Source organism: Panthera tigris, chromosome A1 (genome assembly GCF_018350195.1).
Source record: "Panthera tigris isolate Pti1 chromosome A1, P.tigris_Pti1_mat1.1, whole genome shotgun sequence".
NCBI lineage: Eukaryota > Metazoa > Chordata > Mammalia > Carnivora > Felidae > Panthera > Panthera tigris.
In genome coordinates this window covers 44845671-44867525 of record NC_056660.1, presented here as the reverse complement: position 1 = coordinate 44867525, position 21855 = coordinate 44845671, and the positions used below count along the sequence as shown (strand labels likewise).

The window sequence follows — 21855 nt, the reverse complement described above, 5'->3', positions numbered from 1 at the left end:
ACTTAAGCATCTGACTCTTGATTTCACTTCAGTTCATGATCTCATGGTTTGGTGCCCATTGTTAAATGGAGCCCCCCCCCCCCCACTTTGGGCTCTGTGCTAAGAGTCTGGAGCCTGCTTGGCATTCTGTCTCTTCCTCTCTCTCTCACTGCCCCTGCCCTGCTCTCACTCGCTCAGTCTCTCTCAAAATAAATAAATTTTTAAAAAGTTTATTAAAATGAAAGATTTGTAAGTCATATTCATTTCTATTATTTTAATACTTAGGAATATAATATTGAGAAAGAATTCTCTTGCATAACATATGAAGAAATGTGCCCTTTTTTCTATTATTTTGTATCTGTTCTATCTATTGTCACTTTATTAGCATAAGTATATTTGAAGGTCACCAATTTTTACATATGTAAAACAGCTTTTTACTCCAACAAAAAGACATCTGAGCTCCTTATTCCTTCAACTGGCCTTGACATGACCTCTGCTTTTGCTTTTAATAAGTAACTGGCTTAGGGACAATCTTGCTTTTTTTCAGTTCCAAGTGTATTTTAATCATCATTTAACTGTCACCATCATTTCCTGGCCACTAGTGCCTTATCTTAATAAGTTTTTCAGTTATAATATGTTAATAATTAAAATACTGTAGCTGAAAAAATTATGATGTTCTTATTAATGATGTATTTTCCCCTACCAATATAATTAGTTGACATTTAAAAAAAAAAAACTGTCAAAAGTAATGCTCTACAAAATGAAAACTTTTCAAAAGGAAATCAGAATAATGTTACATAAGTAGTGTAGAACTAGGGAATTTAGACTTAGGCCTTAAGGAAATGCCCTTAGTCTCTATGTCTTGCTATGTTGGGAACTCACATGTAATTTATGATAGTGTGCTCTCATTTACTTTTCATTCTATGAAGGGACATCTCTTGGATTATGTCTGCCACTTTCTTTAGGTCATGAATGAGATTGACCTTGCAAGTGGGAGGAGGAGCACAGTGTAATCCTGGGCATTAGCTGCTTGGGGAAGTGGCACACCAGTACTGGGACCGCCGGCTGCCCAGTGGTGCTCACTCACGTACAGCTCAAGGGAAATGCAGACTTTGTGCTGCCATCCAATTCAAAGAGGTCAGCTGCCTCTAAGAGCTGTCGCTGTCAGGCAGTGGACAAGCCTGCTGACTTTTCCTCAGTGAACTTGACTTCTTTTCATTTCACTAAGTTAATAAACTATTTAAATATATGCGCTGCCATAGACTCAGCAAAACATATAGAGCATGTTGTTTTAGAACCAGGATTGAATCTGTCCCTTCCACATTACTATGTGTATAAACCATTTAGAATCCCTGAGATGTGGTTACTGTATGTGCATTAGGAGGCCATTCATACATACTTCATATCGCTATCTTGAACATAAAGTGAGATTGTGCACAGATGCATACACACACATACAGTCATATGCACACATTTACAATTGAAGTTCAAATTTAAGTTGAAGTAAAATGGAGTCAAGAGTTTGTTGACTTTGTATAATTTGCCTAAATGACAACTAAAATAGTTACCCATTTTATGAATAATGAAGATGGAGTGGTTTTTTTGAAATCATTTTTTCAAGGATATGAATGTGACATATAGGATCTCCATCCACGAACCCAAATGTGGATGATTTCTTCATTCTCTGTTACTGAACATAATTCCCACCTCCATCCTATCTACTTTAAATATAATAGAAATCCTTTGTCGTTTGGAAGACTTTTATTCTGGATCGTGTCAGGTTTTGGGGAATAGAGTGAGTGGAGTTGGGGGTCAGTGTGTACGTCACATTATGTTATTGTTATTGTATGTGTTGACCCAGTCTTTTGGCACATTCAGGTCTGAAATCTGCTGCTGCTGTACAATGATTTTTGCAGGGATTCTCTTGCAACACAGCCTAGCTTTGTCTTCGGGTTCTTCTTTCTCCCCAGTGCTGCTGCCTATCTTACCACCTAGCCACGATGTTAACGTACCCCCAAAGCTTCTCTACCCTTGTGTTTCTAATCTAGGAAATCTCTTCCTAGCTTATCATTGAAGGAATGAAAATATAGAAATATATTTCTTGCTCCTTCTAAGATATTCTTCTATGTCTATCTATGTCTGTCCCCAAAACTGCTTTTGTCCATCCTTTATTGCTTTAAAATCTTCTAATGAATGGGAAAAACTTGGTCCTTTCAAAGGCAGTAGCTAGAATTCTTCAGTGTACCATTAGTCTTTCAGGCAACACCTTGAAGCTGGTACCAGCTTGAGAGCTGAAAAGGGATTAGAAAAAATGCTTGTAGGGAATTGAAAAAAATACATAAGCAGAAGTTCATATCTTAGATGCACATTTCACCTATTTACGTATGTAAACCCTTGAGGCGGTCATGGAACTAGAAGTCTTGAATTGGCTTCCTAACACAGAGTTAAAGTATACCTGAAGATAACTAGACAGCACGTTTGAGGAACATAGAGAAAGACTGGAATTTCTCGTATATTCCACAACTCCATACGTACAGATAACTCAAGCACGTTTATCTTATATAATAATGCTTTGACTTTTGGCAGGAGCTTCTAGATAAACATGTCATTTTGGAATAAAAATGAATGCTTCCCACTAGTTATATCTAATGACAAATATCAAATTGAAGATACTTAATATAGAGAAATAACCAACTTTTTTATTTTGTAATTTGGCAGAAGGACAATAAAAATCTACCAACATAAAAGAAGAAGGTTCAAGTTCCTGACAGGGTTTATAATTAAGCAGCAGCATATCATTTTGGTGAAGGAAGAAAATAAACACATGAAGGCTCTGTGTATCAAGAAGAATGTGTATCTGTGGAATAAGATAAATCTGCACTATAAATTACTGGCAAAGGAAGAAGCATGATATGACAATTAAATTTAGGAAGTTAAAATGTGCACAAAGCAGAATAAACAGTGACTAACAATGCGAACCAGAATATGTTGGCAATGAGTGAATGCCCTCTGTGGAAAATATCAGGAGGTTATTTCCTTGAAATGGAAATGTGAAAACTAGAAATGAGATTGCTTGAACGAAATTGTAAAGTTTCCCCAGTTAGGATGTAGGTAGTAAAAAAGACATTGCATCTGACATTTCTGAGGTTGTTACTGTCCCTGGAGACAGTGATTGTGGTGCACGTTTTAAAAAGTAAGAAGTAGGGGTGCCTGGGTGGCTCAGTCAGTTAAGCATCCAACTTCAGCTCAGGTCATGATCTTGCAGTTTGTGAGTTCAAGCCCTGCATTGGGCTCTGTGCTGGAAGCTTGGAGCCTGAACCTGCTTCAGATTCTGTGTCTCCCTCTGTCTCTGCCCCTCCCCCCCTCAAAAATAAATAGACATTATTTTTTTTTTTTTTTTTAAAGTAAGAAGTATTGGGAAACCTGAGTGGCTCAGCCGGTTAAGCTTCCGACTTCAGCTCAGGTCATGATCTCACAATTTGTGAGTTTGAGCCCAGCGTCGGGCCCTGTGCTGACAGCTTGGAGCCTGGAGCCTGCTTCAGATTGTGTGTCTCATTTTCTATTTGTCCCTCCCCTGCTTCTACTCTGTCTCTCTCTCTCTCTCTCTCTCTCTCAAAAATAAATAAATGTAAAAAAAATGTTTTTAAGTAAGAAGTATTGATTAGTGTGTGGTGAGAAGGAAGGCTCATACACAGAGGAACGGGGAGGGTGCTCACACTTCTTGGTGAGGCTGGTCAGGAAAGGAAGGAGAACCAGGGCATCTGCTTGAGGGCAATGCCTCAAGGGTTTGAAAGTCTTTAATGGGTTGGGGCACCTGGGTGGCTCAGTCCTTTAAGTGTCTGAGTTCTGCTCAGGTCATGATTTCATGGTTTGTGAGTTCACACCCCACACTGGGCTCGCTGCTGTCAGACTCTCAGTGCAGAGCTTGCTTCACATTCTCTGTCCCCCTCTTTGTACCCCTCCCGGCTTGTGCTCTCCCCAGAATGAATATTTTTAAAAAACTCTTTAATGGGTCATGGAAAAAGTGTCTAAATTCATCCCTTTAGACACTTTGAACATCGCTGTCAGATGGGAGAATCTGCAATGCCAAGGTAAAGGATGCAAATTAAAAATCGGTCGAGAGGGATGTGAGTAAAGCCCAAGCAGAAATGGAATGGGAGAGAGAAGAGCAGTTGCCCTTGAAGGGCCCAATGTAATGGTGGCAACTGCAAAAATTTAAAAGGACTAGAACAGTAGCAAGGAGAATTTCAGTCTTTGTGACCTTTATTTTCTCTTGGAATTGACTATGTGGGCATATGACTTGCAACAATCTGGCTGTGTTCTTTGGGGAAAACAATATGTAAATATGGGCAAATATTTGAGGCTCAATACTTGCAAGGTTTCTCAAGGTCCTGGTACTTAAAAATCTTAATTTCCTTTGGATGAATATTGAAATCATTCCAAGATATTTTTTGCATAACAAGTTAAAATGAAAGTATGGGAATAAAGATAGAATTTTTTGTGATTCATGTACCACGGTGATGATATAAACTTGTATTTCAACAAAATGGCTAATATGTGTAGGAAAAAGAGGGGGAAAGGTGATATGAAATCTGTAAGTTACAAGAAATTCATTCTCCAAACAACACTGAAGGAAAATATTGCAAATGGAAAATAATTATAGTAAGAAATGTAACCAGTAAGCTTCATATTATCAAAAAACAGTAGTTATTGTACAAAATGATAAGCATCTATAAAATATTAACATGACTAAATATACAGAAATAGCCGAGCTTATGAAATTTGCTTTCTTAATTCAAGAGGCATTATACTAAGTTAATACTTAATTTTTTAGTTTAGTGATTACTTTCATATTGAAGACTAAAGAAATATAAGTTTTAAACCATTATAATCAAAGTGGGAAGGTTATTCCCAGCCTCTAGCTATGAATTTAGAAAGTCAGATTGAATTTGTATTAGAATTTTAAATTACATGGATGTTATGTGCTATATTTCTTATTGCACTTCTACATTATAAAAATAAAATAGTTGGGGCACCTGGGTGGCTCAGTCAGTTAAATGTCCTCCTTCAGCTCAGGTCATGATCTCATGGTTGGTGGGCTCTAGCCCTGCATCGGACTTTGCACTGACAGTGTGGAGTCTGCTTGGGATTCTCTTTGACTCTCTCTCTGCCTCTCCCCCACTCATGCTTTCTCTCTCTCTCAAAAATAAATAAACTTAAAAAAATAAAAGTTAAGGCCAAGCAAGTAAGTTTTAATATGATAATGGAGAGTAGATGTATTTGCAGCTCACCACTTCCAGGAACATGCAGGATGAGTCACCAGATCGCTAGTGGACTTTATGTGAAGAAGAAATAAACATTTGATGTGATAGGCTGATGAGATTTAGGGACTGTTCGTTACTGTAGCTGATGGTAGCATATCTTAATGTATACAAGATCATATTTCGTATTTCCTTAAACATCTTGATGTCAAATTTATACAATTGAAGCATAAATGAGAAAATTTGCTTAAACTAGATTAATGGGATCTCTAAACATGATTTACATGAAAAGCAATGAAGATTTTTTTCTATCAAATTAATATATGGCTATATTCAAATTAAAATAGGCTGAAAGGAATTGCAGTATGTCTATAATTCTATAATATCTGTAATGTGTACAGTATGAATGTCCAGAAAGAAACAATCTCACAGTAGGCAAATCATTGTAGGTTTCTTGTTTCTTCTTTGAAGCTTAGGAATAAAATTTATCATTTAAATCATTTATTCAGTTTATTGAATCATACTTCTATAAGTATTTTTAAATGTCTAAACTGTGGCAGGAATTTACTAAAATACCTTTATTCAGACTGCAACAATAATTGTCTTGCCACCTAATTACTTTTGTTACTGAAGGGGGCCCCTACCACTAGCCAGGTAGTACTAAACTAGTGAAAAGAGCTGACTTGAGGACAAAAGTAAAACGATGTCCTTTCATACATTATATATCCTTTCATATACATCTGCCTTCATTGAGACTTACTTTAAACTGCATTGTAGGCAATGACTATTTTTCCATGGTCATTGTATTGTTACCAAATACAGACAACCTTTTTAAACCAATGAGACGGCAAATGTTCCACATACTTCTCCTATTCTGTGTCATTAACTTTGGTGAGTCTTCTGATGCTTGTGCTGAATTTTTCCATAGAGTCTTGCAAATATCTGCTTCCTATGTAAGAATTTCAAATAGAAAATATGAGTCTCCAAAGTATTAAATAAAGAAATGAGTTAAATACTCTGTTTTCAAAGATGGCAGGGTCTTTTTGGGGTAGGAGAGTCAGGCAAACAAATTACAATGTGACATGAAAACCCCCCATTATGAAGATGTGTGTACAATGATGATTGAGCACAGAGGAAGAACATCTCACTTAGTCTGAGCAGTGAATAAAAGTTTCCCAAATGGGATAGCATTCAGAGTCTTGAAAAATAGACATTAATCAGATGTAAGACAGAGGAAGGACATGTAATTTGGAGAGCAGTATTATGTAAAAGTCTTTAACATAAGTAACAAAGTATTTAGGGACTCTAAAACAGAATGCAGCAAGATACATGAATGGAGATAGGTCATGGGCAGGAGAGCAAGCTGGACAGGTAGGTAAACTTTAGATCATGACCAATACTGTGTGTCATATGAAGCTCCTCAGATTTTTACCCCATGTAATATGTAAAATGTTTGCATATATGTTACTGAATATAATAAATGTTATAATACTATAAAGTCTAATAATTATTTGTTGAATTAAACTTGTATATATCTGCATCTATAGATTGAATTCAATTTAATATTCACTCCTTGCATGATATTTTCCAGTGGGTATCTCTCAAATTTTTTCTTGGAAAGAAAAATAGTCTGGTTCAGAGTATTTGAATACTTGAGAACTTTCCAATCAATTTCATTTTACCCATGGAAAATCCATTATATAATGTAAGATTGGCAGTATCTTAAACATTTACCTTAGTTACCATAGGTGAAAGTGAAAATCAGCATGCTAATAGAGCGACATGGTGATTTTCTGTCAACCATGAAATATGATTATTAGGAAAGTCAGGGAGATAAATACAACATATCAGTTTCTTAGCAGAAATAGCTGAGCAAATTTTAAATTCATGAGCTCCCATGGATATTATGTTTCTTGGAAATATTTACGTGAATATTATGGTGTCCAAGTTTCATGATAAGTGGTTACTAAAAAGCTGAGTTGCACCTCTAGCCAGTTTTTGGTGTGTGACTACATTAATCTTGAATGCGAGACTATATTAATCCTTTTTACACTCTTCTCAGCAAAAAGAAATGTGTCATGCTCAAAACAAGCCTTTAAACAGGTCGGCATGAATTTGAAAGTATATTGACAAGAATGAAGAGGAGCATGAGAAAAACGAGTGTCTGTAGAGCACAGAGATTTATTGTAGCAGGAGGAGAAGTTAAGGCAGCTGGAGAAATGAGCTGCTGTTGCCTGTTTGTACAAGTAAAACACTGTTCTACAGAATTCATTCTGTAAAGTTGATACGAGGTTAAAAATTAGTACCTCATGTCAAGACCAACCATATGAGGAACTCTAGCTTTACAATAAATTTTGTATACTCAGTTTAAAAACCTGGATAAACTGTAATGAAATACATAAATTTTAAAAGCATACAGTATCCATATTATAAGAAACTAATCTGTGAATATGAAATAACACCTATTGAATAAACTTAAAAATAGCCACCAACTAGTTAAGCTAATGTTCAGATATTACAGTAATGAACATTAGAGTATTTTGGGACAGTTCATATATGATATTATGTGACATTATTGCAGAATATTTGTCTGCCTAATCCATGGAACATGGATAACTTTAATTTTCATTTCCTTTACTTTCAAAAATTCAACTTTTGAGATGTTAAAGATGTCATTAAAATTTAGATCCTCCATTAGTAGATGCTATATTGTACTGAAAATTAATAAAGCAAAGCTTAAGTTATAGGCTTGTTTTCTGAGTTACATAACCATTTCCTTAAATCATTCCACAAGGATTACTGACTGTGTACTATATGGAAAACACTCCTCTGATATAGGTAGGCATATGCAATTTTAGAAAACAAAGTCAATATTCTCAGAGTGCATCTATTATATTAGAGGATGTCCAATTGATTGTACATAAAATTCTGATATGTCAGGTGGCAAAAGTTTCATGACTCTCATCAAACATATAACATGTATAAATTATTTTATTGAACTCATAATTAAAGGTGGAAATAGGAAGATGGTAAAGTTCATTCCAAAAAATATTTTGAAAATGGCCTTTTATAGGCATTTTGAAAACAAGGAATGTTAGAATAACGCTCCTGGGATAGGTAACAACATTGGGGTAATGTCCTATAGGGCAGTAAAACACAATTATTAGGATTATTTTTCTTCTGAGGAGAATTCTCAGTTACATAACTGAGTCTTGGCTCTAATGAAATAGGAAATAACAAAGTCAAACAGAAAAATTCTTGTAGAAAATTTAGTAATTCTTAGGTTTAGATGTTCTTGTTGAACAATACCCAAATATGACATTGGAAGAACATGCAGTGCTCTCTTTTGATTTCCAAGTCTATAATAATATTTACTTACTTATTTATTATTTTATTAATATTCTCTAAATATTTTATTTGCCACCTTAAGCTCCCCTTAGATGAAGACCTATGACTCTATTAGCTAATAAGATATAAGTAGGAATTATAACAACATACTTTTATGTGATAAAGCTTACTTATGATTATTTAGTGTCTACTTTTCCCTCAAATACCATCTGAAGAAGATACATATTCAATACTATGTGGCTATAAATTGGTGGTCTCTGTGAGACTGCATTCTTTTTTCTTTTAATTTTTTTCAATGTTTTTATTTACTTTTGAAGGAGACAGCATGAGCGGGGGAGGAGCAGAGAGAGAGGGAGACATAGAATTTGAAGCAGGCTCCAGGCTCTAAGCTGTCAGCACAGAGACCGATGTGGGGCTCGAACCCACGAACTGTGAGATCATGACCTGAGCCAAAGTTGGATGCTCAACTGACCGAGCCACCCAGGCGCCCCGAGACTGCATTCTTAAATGATTATAGGTATTAAAGATACTACCCCCCCCTCAGACTTCTATCCCCAATATAATGACATGTAAAACACACACACACACACACGCGCGCGTCTGTGTTGTGTTAACTTATTGTGATTTGAGTGTCAGTTTGCTATCACAGCATAACTGATCTATGCTGACTAATGTAGAAATTGTTACCAAAAGGTATTGTGGCATCTTAGAGGTGAGTAATTGTTATTTAGGAGCCTACTATAAGAAGCTGGGAAGATGAGAATCTATGTTTTACACTGAAAAATGCTTAGTAAAACTCTGTTGTACTTTGGGAGGCAGATCAACTACTCAATAAAATTCTATTTCTAGAGAAAGAGATTGGAAAATGGAAAGTTAGTAGTATATGTTTATTGCTGTTTTGGATTGAACTGTGTTCTCCTGAAATTCTTATGTTCAAGCTCTAATCACCAATGTAATTATGATTGGAGACAGGGACTTTAAAGCAGTTGCTAAGGTTAAATGGGGTCATAAGGGTGGGGTTCCAATCAAAAATGGCTGGTATGCTTCTAAGAAGAGAAAGAGACACCAGGGATGCAGGAGCACAGAGAAAAGGTCATGTCAGGACATGGTGAGTAGGCAGCCATCTCCAAGAGGATCAAAGAGGCCTCAGGGGAAAGCAGATGGGTTGATACCTTGATCTTAGACTTCTAGCCTCCAGAACTGTGAGAAAATAAATTTTTGTTGTTTAAGCCACCAATATGTGGTATTTTGTTATGGCCACCCTATAAATTAAAACAGTTGCTATTGACTGCTTTTGGCAAAAAATCATAAGAGATTATTAGCAAAAGAAAAGGAAGAGAAGACTCTGTGGCTCCCAAGGAAAGCATATTTCCCTGTTGTACTTCAGATATGGCCAAAGAAGATAAATGGGGGTGGGGGGGAAGAACCTATAAGAGGCCAAGTTAACAGTAGAAAGGATATTCTCCAGGGAGGAAAATCAATGCCTAATCAAGAATCATTTCACTTTCCTAGGTGAGAGGTTGTTGAAATTGCTAGAGTAATTGCTGGATACCTCATATTCTTCTTCTCAGATTTTTTAAGTTTATTGATTTATTTTGAGAGAGAGAGAGCATGCACATGCAGGGGGAGGGGGAGAGAGAGAGAGAATCCCAAGCAGGCTCTGCACTATCAGCACAGAGCCCGATGTGGAGCTTGAACTCACAAACCAACTAGGAGATCATGACCTGAGCCATGATCAAGAGTCAGACACTTAACTGACTGAGCCACCCCATGCCCCCTCAATTTTTTGTAAAAACTGTCCCCATTTCTCTATTATGCATTGTCTTGGATGGAGAGAAAAGGAAGTTTATTTTCTTCCTTCCTTCTTTCCTTTTCCACTGGACTGCTTGTGGAGATTATCACACACCACACTTAGATCCTGGCCTTCAGTATGGATAGATTGCCTGGCTGGACTAATTTGGCTTATCTCTGTGGGACACATAGTGAAAGTTCTAAGTGTGGAAGAAAGGAAATGGTGGGATATTTGGTCAACAAGTAAGGGGACTGCATAAAAAAACAGTGATGCTAATTAATTAATTAATTGCTCTCATTTATATCTATCCCTATTGTAGTTAGATGGGGCTATGTGATAAGTATTAGAAATTAAAAAAATGATTATACATGTCAAGTAACATTACTAGAATGAGGTTGTAAAATTTATGGCTTAAATTTTTTACCATCATGAGACTTAGGGTAAATAGAAGCAGAGACAAATGAAGTGATGGATTATGTCATATAGATATCTGAGAAAACAATGTTCTACACAGAGGGCACTCAGTTTGCACAGGCTGTGATTTACGAGTATTCTCAGTTGTTTGCGCATTTCCATCCCTATACGCGATGTCTTGGGATTGCATATGACATTGACAGCTTTAGCCTAGCCTAAACATATTTGAGATGTTATAGCACTACTGACAAAGTTTTCACATAAATAAAAATGTAGATAGATTTCTTTGTAATTTTGGGAGTTATTGTTAACCCTTCTGTGTCCAACAGCACTGAACATTAAGTCATAATCAACATAATCATCTGAAGACTTGTTCTTAACTCCAGTTTGGTTTTCGTACTATAATATTACACATTACTTATTTTTAAAAATTTTGTGTAATTTCCCCCCATTTTCTTTTTTTTTTTCTTTTTTTTTTTTTTTAACGTTTACTTATTTTTGAGACAGAGAGAGACAGAGCATGAACAGGGGAGGGGCAGAGAGAGAGGGAGACACAGAAGCTGAAACAGGCTCCAGGCCCTGAGCTGGCACAGAGCCCAACGCGGGGCTCGAACTCACGGACCGCGGGAGGTCGTGACCTGAGCCGAAGTCGGCCGCTTAACCGACTGAGCCACCCAGGCGCCACCCCCTCCCCCCCGCATTTTCAATTGTAGTCAACACTGTCTAGATTCCTTTGCAAAACAAAAACAAGACAGAAAGATCGTAGTTTACTGTTCTGATCCTTACCAATCCTGCCATTTAAGCACTTTTCTTCTTTTATCTAGTTGTCAAAAAGGATAAATAAAATTAAAGGAAGTTATTTAAAGGTTTATAATGGATATTTTATTGCTAGTTCAATCAAGTTAAAAAAGCACTGATAAAAATATATTTCTGTTATTAATATTTTTAAGTGCCTCTTTTTTTCCTTACCAATCAGAATGAGTTGTTTTCCTATTGGGTTATATTTAGTCTGATGTTTCCCACTGGCTATTTAATTCCTTAGTCAGGTAGTTGATTTATATGAAATTCTTGTTTATGTCCCTAATGCCCTCATGTTATTAGGGATGAATGACTTGAAATAGCAAACAAATTAGGAAGATTTCTCAAGAGGTATTTAACTGTGGCAAAAACAAAATAATTAAAAACATTAAGGCAATTTATAAATTAAAAAATATTAAGATGATTCTGAAAATTTATTTCATTACTAAACCAAGTTAGATTCACCTTTTCATCCTATATATATAAAAAAAAATCAGAAGGGTCCTTGCTTACACATAAAATGATGTCCACCAGACTGGAAATGCCTCACATTCCAAAGTTAATTACAGTAGGATGTCAATGTGGATAGGTTTATACTATGATTTCATCCACTATCACACCACTGAGAATATCACTCTTTTCAACAGGATGCTAATTATGATAGCAACCAAATTATCACACACTTACAGTCAGTATATATAACAGATTTTTTTAAACTCCCAGATTTTTTATTCTCCCCTCAATATGTATGTGTATTATAAATCTCATGTAATGAATGCAATAACCTTATGAGATAGGTATTATTATCCACCCTCATATTACAGTAGAGGAAGCTTATGTACCAAGAAATTAAGTAATCATCTTGTTCTTTTTCTATTTCTGTGCAAAACTTCTCCCTAAACCTAGTGGCTTAAAACCACCTTTAATTTTTCTCATTAATTTGTGGATCAGGAGTTTAGAAAGGTCTTGGGAGGACAGTTGTGTCATCCACACAGGATGGGCAAGCAGCTAGGGCTAGAGAATCCAACTGCAACCCAAGGTGGCTTCTTCACTTAGATGTCTGTCGCCGCTGTTGCTGATTTGTCTCTTTCTCTTTCTATGGCATCTCTTCTCCCAGACCTCTCTGCGCAGCTTGCCCTTGTTGGAGCATGGTGATCTCGCTAATAAAAGTGGAGAGTAAGAGGTCAATGAAGCCTGCAATTACTGCCAATCAAGGAAGTGAAGGATAACACCCTCAGAATTGTTTCGGATAATATAAGAATATATAAACCTTTATAACTTACCTAAGCTTGCTGTTTTTTATCCCTGTCTGTTTTCCTGTAGTGACAAGCCAAATAAATTTCAAATAGAATTTTCAAACTAATCTTTGACAAAGTAGGAAGGAGCATCCAATGGAAAAGACAGTCACTTCAGCAAATGGTGCTGGGAATACTGGATAGCGACATGCAGAGGAATGAAACTAGACCACTTGCTTACACCATACACAAAAATAAATTCAAACTGGATGAAAGACCTAAATGTGAGACAGGAAACCATCAAAATCCTATAGGAGAAAATAGATAGCAGCCTCTGACCTCAGCCACAGCAGCTTCTTACTTGACATGTGTCTGGAGGCGAGGGAAATAAAAGCAAAAATGAACTATTGGGACCTCATCAAGATAAAAATATTCTGCACAGTGAAGGAAACAATCAACAAAATAAAAGGCAAAAGACAGAATGGGAGAAGATATTTGCAAATGATATTTAGGAGAAAGGGTTAATATCGAAAATCTATAAAGAACTTACCAGACTCAATCCCCCAAAATCAAATAATCCAGTGAAGAAATGGGAAGAAGGGGGGCACCTGGGTGGCTCAGTCGGTTAAGCGGCCGACTTCTGCTCAGGTCAGAATCTCGCGGTCCGTGAGTTCGAGCCCCACGTCGAGCTCTGTGCTGACAGGTCAGAGCCTGGAGCCTGTTTCAGATTCTGTGTCTCCCTCTCTCTCTGACCCTCCCCTGTTCATGCTCTGTCTCTCTCTGTCTCAAAAAAATAAATAAACATTAAAAAAAATTAAAAAAAAAAAAAAAGAAATGGGAAGAAGGTATGGATAGACAGTTTTCCAAAGGAGACATCCAGATGGCTGAAGACACATGGAAAGATGCTGAACATCATTCATCATCAGAGATGTACAAATCAAAACCACAGTGGGAGAACTACCACCTCATACCTTGTCAGAATGGCTAAAATTGACAACTCAGGAAACAAGAGATGTTGGCAAGTATGAAGAGAAAGGGGAACTTTTTGCATTGTTGGTGGGAATGCAAACTGGTGCAGCCAATCAGGAAAACAGTATGGAAGTTCCTCAACAAGTTAAAAATAGAACCACCCTATGACCCAGCAATTGCACTACTAGGTATTTATCCAAAGGATACAAAAATGCTGATTTGAAGGGGCACATGTTACCTAATGTTTATAGCAGTGCTATCAACAATAACAAAATTATGGAAAGAGCTCAAATGTCCACCAACTGATGAATAGCTAAAGACATACACACACACACACACACACACACACACACACACACACACACACACACACATATATATATATATATATATACACATACATACACACACAATGGAATACTATCCAGTGATGAAAGAGATGAAATCTTGCCATTTGCAATGTGGATAGAACTAGAGTGTAGTATGCTAAGCCAAATAAGTCATTCAGAGAAAGACAGATATCATATGATTTCAATCATATGTGGAATATCAGAAAACAGATGAACATAGGGGAAGGGAAGGAAAAATAAGGTAAAAACATGGAAGCAAACCATAAAAAACTTAAATATGGAGAACAGAGAGTTGCTAGAGGGGAGATGGGTGGGGGATGGGTTAAATGGGTGATGGGCATTAAGGAGGGCCATTTCTTGGGATGACCACTAGGTATCCTTTGTAAGAGATGAATCACTGGATTCTACTTCTGAAGCCAAAACTATACTCTATGTTAACTAACTTGAATTTAAATAAAAAAATAGAATCACTGTTAACCTTAGGAAACATTTACTAGGCTTTTCCTTAGGGTATCCTATATCTTATACTACAGGCATACTTAAGAGATACTGTAGATTTGGTTCTAGACCACAGCAATAAAGTAAATATTGTAATAAAATGAATCAAATGAATTTTTTGCTTTACCAGCGCATACAAAAGTTATGTTTGCACTATTTTGTAGTATATTAGATATGCAATAGAATTATATCTAAAAATATAGATGTACCTTAACTAAAAATGCTTTATTAGTAAAAAAATGCTAACCATTTTCTGAGCTTTCAGTAAACTGTAATCACTGATGACAGATCACCATGAAAAATATAATAATTTAATAATAATAAATAAAATAATAAAAATAAAATTAATAACATAATAATAATGTTTGAGGGGTGCCTGGGTGGCTCAGTCAGTTGAGCAAATGACTCTTGATTTCAGCTCAGGTCATAATCTCACGGTTTGTGAGTTTGAGCTCCACATCTTGCTCTGTGCTGATGGTGCTTGGGATATTCTCTCTCTCTCTCTCTCTCTCTCTCTCTCTCTCTCTCTCTCTCTCTCTCTTTCAATAAATAAACAAACTTTAAAATAATAATGATAATAATGTTTGAAATATTGCAAGAATTACCAAAATGTGACACAGAAAACATGGAGGGAGAAAATGTTGTTGGGAAAACATGACTCATTGATTTATCCAAAACAGAATTGCCACAAACCTCCAATTTGTAAAAAACAAACAAACAAGCAAAACAATATCTTAGAAGCACAATAAAGCAGTAAACAATAAAATGAGGTATACTTATATTTTTAAGGAAAAAGATAATATACAGGGAATGATTCTTGCATTTTTTTCTGTTAATGTCAGTATAATTAACATACAGTGTTATATTAGTTTCAGTATACAATATAGTGATTCAACAATTATATAGGAGATTCACTGCTCATCATGAGAAGTGTACTCTTTAATCCCCTTCACCTATTTCCCACCTCCCCTCTGATAACCATTAGTTTGCTCTCTGTAGTTAAAAATCTGTTTCTTGGTTTGTCTCTTTTTCTTTTGTTCATTTTCTTTTATTTTTTTAATGTTTATTTTTTGAGAGAAAGACACACACAGAGTGTGAGCAAGGGAGGGGCAGAGAGAGAGGGAGACAGAATCTGAAGCAGGCTCCAGGCTTTGAGCTGTCAGCACAGAGCCCAATGCAGGACTTGAACTCACAAACCGTGAGATCATGACCTGAGTTGAAGTCAGATGCTTAACCGACTGAGCTACCCAGGTGCTCCATGTTTTTTTTTTTTCTTCCACATGAGTGAAATCATATGTTACTTGTCTTTCTCTGACTTATTTCACTTAGCATAATACCCATCTATGTTGCAAATTGCAAGATTGTATTCTATCTTTATGGCTGATTAGTATTTGATATATATATCAAATATATATATATATATATCAAATATATATACATATATATTCACATATGTATGTATATGTGTATATATACACACATATGTATATATGCATATATATGTATATATACATATGTGTGTATACACACACACACATACACCACCTCTTCTTCATCCATTCATCTATCCATGGACACTTGGGCTGCTTCCATAATTTGGCTATTGTAAATAAGGCTACAATAAAGACAGGGGGATATATATTTTTGAATTAGTGTTTTTGTATTGTTGGGTATATACCTAGAAGTGAAACTACTGGATCATACGGTAATTCTATTTTTAATTTTTTGAGGAAACTCCATAGTGTTTTCCACAGTGACTGCACCAATTCATGTTCCCACCAACAGTGCATGAAGGTTCCTTGTTCTCCACATCCTCACCAACACTTGTTTCTTGTGTTTTTGATTTTAGCCATCCTGATGGATGTGAAGTGATATCTCATTGTGATTTTGATTTGCATTTCCCTCATGATTAGTGATGTTGAACATCTTTCATGTGTCTGTTGACCATCTGCATGTCTTCTTTGGAGAGATGTCTGCTCATGTGTCCTACCCATTTTAATTGGATTATTTGTTGTTTTAATGTTGAGTTGTATAAGTTCTTAATATATTTTGGATAATAATTCTTTATTAAATATGTCATTTGCAAATATCTTCTCCCATTCAGTAGATTGACTTTTAGTTTTGTTCATTGTTTCCTTTGCTATACAGAAGATTTTCTTTTCATGTAGTCTCGTTAGTTTATTTTTGTTCTTGTTTCCCTTGCATAAGGAGACATATCTAGAAGGATGTTGCTACAACCAATATCGGAGAAGTTGCTGCCTTTGCTCTCTTCTAGGATATTCATGGTTTTATGTCTCACATTTAAGTCTTTAATCCATTTAAATTTATTTTTGTATATGGTGAAAATAAGTGTTCCAGTTTCATTCTTTTGCATGTTGCTGTCGTTTTCCTAACACCGTTTGTGAAAGGGACTGTCTCTTTCCCATTGCATATTCTTGTCTCCTTTTTGAAGATTAATTGGCCATGTATCATGGGTTTATTTTTGGGCTCTCTATTCTGTTCCATTGACCTATATGTCTATCTTGAAATCTGGGATTATGATACATCTCATTTTGTTCTTTTCAAGTTTGCTTTGGTTATTCAGGGTCTTTTGGGTTTCCATACAAATTTTAGGATTATGTGTTCTACTTCTGTGAAACATGTTTTTGAAATTTTGATAGGGATTAAATTAAATCCGTAGATTGCTTTTGTTTGTATGGACATTTTAACAATATGTATTCTTCTAATCCATGAGCATGGAATATTTTTCTATTCATTTTCTATTCATTTGTGCTGTCTTTGATTCCTTTTATCAGTTTTATAATTTTTCAGGGTACCAGTCTTTCACCTCTTGGATTAAGTTTATTCCTACATATTGTATTATTTTTGGTGCAGTTATGAATGGCATTGTCTTCTTAATTTCTTTTTCTGACACTTTATTATTAGTGTATAGAAATGCAACAGATTTCTTTATATTGGTTTTGTATCCCGTCACCTTACTGAATTCATTTATAATTCAGTTCTGTTAGTTTTTTGGTGGAGTATTTAGGGTTTTATATATATAATATCAGGTCATCTACAAGTAGTGAAAATTTTAATTCTTACCAATTTGGATTTTTATTCCAGTTTCTTCTTGCTGTGGCAAGGACTTCCAGTACTATGTTGAATAAAATTGGTGAGAGAAGACACCCTTGTCTTGTTCCTGACCTTAGGGCAATAGTCTGATGTTAACTGTGGTTTTTTAATATATTGCCTTTATCATGTTACCCTCTAAATTTACTTTGTTGAGGGTTTTTAGCATGAATGAGTGTTTTGTCTATGCTTTTTCTGCATCTATTGAAATGATCATATGGTTTTTATCTTTTCTCTTATTCATGTGATATATCACATTGATTTGCAAATATTGAACCACTCTTGCATCCTACTTGATCATGGTGAATGATTGTTTTTAAGTATTGTTAGGTTCAGATTTGCAACAACATAGATTAACCTGGAAGACATTATGCTAAATGAAATAAGCCAGATACAGAAAGAAAAATACTGCATGATATCCCTCATATAGGGAATCTAAAAAAAAAAAAAAAAAAAAAAAAAAAACCTCTAAAAATGTCAAAGTCAAAAACAGTAATAGCATCTAGAATGTGATTATCAGGGATATGTTAATTAGCTTGATTGTAGTAATTGTTTCACAATGTATACATATACAAAAGCATCATGTTGTACAATTTAAATATATGCAATTATTATTTATTAATCATACATCAGTAAAATTGAAAATCCAAAGAATTATATGATAGTTGCTACACTTGATTATCTAAAATACTGACTAAAAGAACTCTTCTGGTAGGTGTCTGGTAATTTTTTTGTGATTTTAATGTGCATGTCCCTTTTGAGTAATGATGATGAGGCAATTTTTATAGGTTAAATATTTGATTTTCCACTTTTGCAAAATGTGCATTTAAGTCTTTAACCAATTTCCCTTTGATTTTCTCTTTCTTTCTTTCGTGAACATAACCTCAATATTTTATTGTCTTCATAATATAACAATATATGAAGCTTAGAACTGGATCACTTGGCTTTTTCTCTTCTTATCTCCTCCCCAGTTCAAAATCTTAATAGCTAGCATTCTCCTACATCTGCACTGGGGCTCAACCCATTCAAGCCTCAGCACAATCTTCTTTGTATTTTAGACTTTTTCCAGAAAATCGGCTTAGTCTACCCACCATAGCCACTCTGCTTCCTGTCATAATGTCACTTTCCCTGGGCATAAATAAAATTTTTGCTTTTCTTGTATTCTGTCACTTTGTGGGGTTGGTGCCTGCCCCACTTCCTGCAGAAATTCTGGCAGGGCTTAGGAATGTTCACCATGTTTGCAAGAACACTATCTGTGGGGAAAGCTAATTACTGATATTTAGACATTTCTTATTAATACTGGTCACTTGTTAGATATATGTATTATAAATATCCCATTTTGTGGCTTGTCTTTTTATTCTTTTATAAGGATACTTGAATAAAATGATTTATTAAGTTGCATATAGTCCAGTTTATAATTTTTCCCTTATGCTTAGTGGTTTTTGAAAACATCTGTCGGCATAGGGATCATGAAGATATTTTATTTCACTCTTAGAAGCTTTATTGGTTTGTCCTTCCCATATAGAATTCTATTTCATTTGGAATATAGGTTTTTGTATGGTGGAAGGCAGGGTGTAGGATTCATCTGGTTACATATGATTAGCTAGCTGACTCAATACATTTATTCAGCAGACTGTTCTCTTACTTCAATACAGAGCCATATTTGTCATATGTCTTTTGGTGGATATACATGGGTCTATTTTGGACTTCTATTGGTCTGTTCATTTATGCTTGTGCTAAGGCATAATAACTGTCTCTATTACTATATTTTAAAATAAGTTTTGATAACTATTGGTTAAGTTCTCTACATTTGTTTCTTCCTCAGTATTGCCTTGGCTATTTCCATTCTTTACATTTTCATATAAATGTAAGAAACTACCTGCCAATTTTTATACAAGATTAATAATGATGCTATTTAACATTTAATAATATTATATTTTAATTATATTAAAATATAAATGTATAAAATAATGTAAATATAAAAATAAAATTATATTTTAATTATACTATAACATTAATAATATTTAATATTTGATAGACATAATACATCCTTGACTATGCCTTACTTTGCTTGTATTTATAATGAACATTTAAAAATATTTGTGTTTAGCAGTTTCATTTATTTTCTTGTAAATCAACCAAGAGTCAAAACCTTGACTAAATTTGTGCCTGTTGGCAGTCTCCGTGGTATTGCTTTAGGAAAAATAACTATTGGCTGAACAGTAAAGGTTTATGTGTAGCATTGTGTGTGGGTGGCTGCTTAAGTACAGTGCAGGAAATAATTCTCCTTTAGATCTTTTGAGTTTGGGAAGATTCCAGTTTAAAAAAAAATAAAGAAGTTACATTAGGGCTTCCCTCAACTGTTCAGCCTCTCTCTAGAGCTTGGATCCCATTATTTGCCATAGAATAGGTGAGGACTCTGGGACCCCAATTGTAGAGACTAAAGGGAACTTATGGGAACATGAGTTAAGTAGTATTCACGGTGGTAAATCTTCCTCAGTAGTAAGTCCAGTGCTCCATTCTTCTCAGTATGGTCACTGTCATCAATGCACGCTTATCACGATGGGGACATAGGGTAGCACGGAAACTTCCTCTATTTTCCTGAACTGTCATAATGTAAGAAAGTCCCTGACTAAGTAAAATGGATTTTGGTTCTCAGTGTTGTCTGAAGAGGAGCCAGTGCTAGTGACACACATGTGCCCTTTCTATGGCATGAAGGCTTCCCATCATATTTTATGTTCTTTTGCATAATGACCACTGTGTCTATTTTCTCTTCATGTAAGTAATCCACAGGCAGGTTCTCTCATGTATACTCTCCCCTGTGTCCAGACATGGTTAGGAAGACTCATGAGTGCCCCGTAGTTTGGGAACACAAAACTTCTCTCTAACAAAGACAGAACTGAAATGCTAGTAGCCCATTTCTTGGGAAAATAAAAGTCAGTTTTTTCCTAGGAGAAATACTTGACTCTTCCTTGATCACTGAAGTAATATACTCTTTATAAAAACATGCAGTACTAGAAGTAAAAAGATAGAAGTTTAAAGTCACCATTTTTTCTGAAGATAAGTGCTATTAACATTTTAGAGTAAATCCTTCCAAGTTTTTTGAGATAGATCGATAGACAGGCGGACAGACACTGTTCAAGTCTTTTGTAATCTATATTTTTCATTTAGTAAGATATTGGGACTACCTGTTGTGATTTCTCCATGTCAGTGCATATCAACTTGCATCTCTATTATTAGTAAGTATTGTATATAAATCACTGTGTGAATGTATCATACTTTATTTAACCAGCTATGTACTGGTGAAAATGTGGGTGGGCTAATTTATATCCTAAGGTACCAACATAGTTGAGTGAAGGCAGCAGATCACTAGAGGAAAGGACACACATTCACCAAAGTGTTGGGCACATACACAGCAGTGGCCCAGATCTGCTTTCTCCTAGATCTTCATGGGGCTTTAGAAAATAGGTATTGCCAGCAGAGCTTTTATGTACCTATCTTTGCATTTTAAGTCGCTCCCACTGTTTCCGTCTGTCTAGGGCAATACTCATACAACAGCTATGTGAGAAAGCTGAGAGAAACCCACTCACTGCTCTCTCTCTCTCCCTATTATTTCCTACAATGAACCACTATCATTTTAACCCATGAGATCATGATGCTCTTGTGCCCTACAGAAACCAAAGTAAAATCACCAAAGGACCTGCAGGTGGCACCTGCTTCCTATCGCTTTCTCATCAAATATTCTTATAATTTTGGGGAAGGTTTTCAGAATTTTTCCTATCTTATTTTGTGAGAATTTTTCACTTCCTGCTCTTCACCTTATACATTTTTACATTTTAAGTATTTTTTTTATTTTGGAAAAAAATAGATTTATAGAAAAGTGGCAAAAAAAGCAGAGTTCTTATACACCTTTAGTACAGTTACAGTTTCCTCTAATAGTATCATCTTATATTACTACAGCACACTTGTCAAATGAAGAATCTAACATCGGTACATTACTGCTAAGTGAACTCTAAACTATTTGGATTTCAGCATTTTTCCATTAATATCCTTTTTCTATTCTAATTCTTTCAAATATTTTTTTACCAATGTTTGGTTTT

At 35.4% G+C, this 21855-nt stretch overlaps 1 pseudogene; it reads right to left on the bottom strand.

Moving 5' to 3' along the window:
- Positions 1-18680: 18680 nt before the first annotated feature.
- LOC102961162 lies at positions 18681-18991 on the bottom strand (annotated as a pseudogene).
- Between the last annotated feature and the right edge of the window lie 2864 nt (positions 18992-21855).